This window comes from Octopus bimaculoides, chromosome 7 (genome assembly GCF_001194135.2).
Source record: "Octopus bimaculoides isolate UCB-OBI-ISO-001 chromosome 7, ASM119413v2, whole genome shotgun sequence".
Classification (NCBI taxonomy): Eukaryota; Metazoa; Mollusca; class Cephalopoda; order Octopoda; family Octopodidae; genus Octopus; species Octopus bimaculoides.
In genome coordinates this window covers 78,523,097-78,526,886 of record NC_068987.1, presented here as the reverse complement: position 1 = coordinate 78,526,886, position 3,790 = coordinate 78,523,097, and positions in this window count along the sequence as shown.

Sequence of the window (3,790 nt, the reverse complement as noted above, 5' to 3'; positions counted from 1 at the left end):
ATATATTACTTTTTCTTTAAGTCAATATATTACGGTAGACCGTTATGAAGTAACAAGTTATGAAGTAACAAGTCGAAAACCCACGTGGGTTTTCGACGATAACTTGCTTGTGTCGCTGACTTTAATGTAATATATTTAACTTTTAGAGAAATATATTACGATTTTTTTTTTAAATAGTATATTACAGTAGACTGTTCTTGTATAACAAGGTCTATGTTTTCGTCAGTTTAGTAGGTTTTATCGTTGATTTGTGCAATCTCTATTGGGTTGATTCAGGAGAACGAAACGCACGCGTCCTTCTTCAACGAAACATATCAAATGAATATAAGAATATAGTAACTTTATAATGTATGGCAAGTGCCTGGAAATTCATTAATGAAATGTGATGGATGTGTCTTGAAGAAGTCACGAATTCTGAAGTTTCATTTAAATTGGAAACACCTGTGATAGAAGCTTGTGCTTCTTCGACTAACATATTATCTGAAAAGACAATTAACGTATCAATAAAATTATATTTTATATTCTACATCTGTTTTTGCTTCATGCTTTCTTTTTTTTTTGTTTTTTGGTACACTTTTGTGAAATTGATATTTAGTAATTTTGTGGGTTACTTCGATGTAAATATTTATCTGTGAATCCAAAATTTCCGACCAATTGATGATTGTCAGCATCCATTTGAAAGAAATTAATAAGAAACAAAGCGAATTCGTACAATAAGTTTATATTTGGTATCCACAAACTTGGGTAACATTGGGTGTGTGTAAGTTTGTAATAAATGAGAACATGGACTTTAAATATGATTCAGCCCTCAGCCACATTTTGCTAGGAAGCTGGTAATGCTAATTTAATCGAATTTAGCATACCAGCCTTGAAGCCGCCCTTCACATGGCACCCATGCTGGCTCCTGTGGAGGGCACCTTTGAGGCCTTCAGCCTCACTATCAGGACGCTTCGCGGCCCTCTACCCTTGTGTAATGAAACTTATTTCTACAAATGTGATAAACACTGATACTGATCATACTTTAATCAATAAGTGTAAGAGCGAGGTGAATTCAGTAAAAGTAAAAGTCAGTGTGGCTTCATTTAAGCGACCCTTCAGAATTTGAACCTCCTTACGATACTCCCTAGAAGTTCATAGTATGAAATTCATTGTCATTGCTGCGATTTGGTCGCAAATGCCAAAATAGACGCTTCCTGGGATTAGGAGAGTTGCTGGTCTGAGTTTCGTTGTCCTTGCACAAACGGACTAAGAAGAGTGAACGAAGATATAAACATAACGGACAGAGAAATATCACTCAAATTTATATTAAGATAACTCATAGAAGTTTAGTTCATTAAATAAATTCTGCTGGGTTTTTTTCGCGAGTATTACCCGATTAAAACTGAATAATGTTGAACGACAATATTATCTAATATATCCGTTACTAAGTAGCTCTTACATATGTGTAGAACCATCTTCATGGGTCCATCAAATGTAAGTTTTGATCCTAAATAATAAATTATTATTTAACGCTTTAGTTCTTCAAGATGTGTACAATTTTTTAAAGATTCACGAAAATAAATTAATGTGGTTTGAAATACATTTAATATGGACAAAAGTCTGCTAACAATGTCAATTAGGTGAAAAATTTCTTGCATTTAGATTATTTTGAGAAATTTTGATACAGAAGAGCTTCGAAGACTTTACAGATAACAAGTCTCCATAATCATGCACACTTGCACATTTACACAAAGACATGAAATACATTACGTAATTAGATTATATAAGTACATACATATAAATACATACATACATGTATGTATGTATGTATGTATGTGTGTGTGTATGTATGTATGTATGCATGTATGTATGTATGTATGTATGAATGTGTATGTATGTGTGACATGCATGCAATTATGTATGGAGAAAATATATAATTTATGTGGTTAGATATATGAGTATATGTATTTGATTCTGCACACAATCAATAATTATTGATGTAATAAAGGAAATTCGAATAACGATGATGACTTGAAAACAATATTCTATAGTCGTAGATATCACTGCTTTCTCTGTCATCGCTTGGTGTCTAATTAACTGACATCTTGCCTTTATATCATTCAGTACCATATAAATACAATAATATTTGGAAGCAATCATTAAACTTCAATGAGGTCGGTCGATCTAACAGAAATAACCGCCAAGCTCCTTGCAAATCAAGCCTGACTCTCAAAAGAGGTTAGGTGTGACCATCCTGTGTCTGATGATTGTGGTGGTCTTGCGCAGTAGTGGGCAAGGTTCCTTGTTTGCGCTTGATGTAGCCAGATCAGCTGCTACACAAACTTTTGCGGCATGCACAAAAAAGACTCTTGATCAGCTGCTGCCTTGCGCATAACATCTGAAGAGCGCACTGCATTTGTTTTTTTTTTGGGGTGGGGGAGACGATTGATGCTTTTCTCATGAAAGTATTTCACCTTAAGGCCCCTGTAGTTTTTGCGGAGCCTCAGGTGAACGAACCGGCAGTTTGTACCGTCTTCCCCGTGGTAAAATTTGCCTTGCAAGTAAAATTTCCATGTATTTGACGTCATTCCAAGTTTATTGTCTCCTCTGGAGTTTCGGATTCCGTTGGAGCCTCCATATTTGAGTGTTCTGTTTTTTGTTTGGTGGTTTGGGGTTTAGTTACTTCAGCTTTTCCTTTTATTTTTTCTCCACTTCCTTCTTTATGTTTGGGCTCGTGTTCTCTCCTTCCTTTTTTGGTGGTAACACTTGCATTCCTCTGGTTGTCCAACGGAGTGAGACTCCTTTCCTTTGTAGGACCACTGTAGGACCATTGCTGCTTCATCAGCTTCCCTATCCTTATCAACCTGATTCTTCACATGGGTGAGGGATCCATTCTTTTGAGGGACCACTGGATCAAAGAGCCTTCTGGTTTTTGCTTCGTTTTCCCTATCCTTATCAGACTTGCTACAGTAGTTTTCCATGATGACATCAAGAGTGTCAATGTGTGGCCTAATAAGAGCATAGGATCGGATGGATTAATTTTCCTTCCGCTCTATCTGCTCAATGGTTCTACAGAAGCCATTTTTCTTCAGTGCAGCAGTAATGATGTTTGGAGGATCGCCGCTAGCAGTCGTCCATGCTCGCAACAGAAGATTCAATTCTTTGCTCTCACTTTGGTGCCATCCTCGTTTTCTAAACAAAAGAGTGTATATGTATATGAATGTATACATACACATATATATGTATGTGTCTATGTATATATATATATACACATATATATATATGTGTGTGTGTGCGCGCGCGCGCGCGCGTGTGTGTGTGTGTGTGTGTGTAGGTCTGACCGGAATAAAATAACAAGGTAAAAAGTTTTTATTTTTCATTCCTTTTGAAGATTGCTCTAAAATGTGGTTTTGGTCGTTTTGACCACTTCTAAAAACTGCTTGTTGAAGGTAGTTTTCCCATGTGTTTAAATGTGCACTATTTCATATTGAGTATACATACTTCATATGTATATATAAACATGCATATATGCGTACATATATGGACGTCACCAACGGTTCAATCAACATGAAATACGTAAACAAACGAGTTTCATACGTAGACAACGAGAAAAAAAATGGAGAACAGGACAAGTAAATACGGAGAAATGACCCTTCATCAGTTGCTGACTGTCTATTTACTCCTCATCTCAAGAATTCAACAGCAATATGAGTCTTCAAAGACAGTTTCTCCCATAAATTCTAAAATAAAATTTAGGATTTATAGTGTGTCAATTTTTCGGAAAAACATGACAATGGAGACATACAAGGAA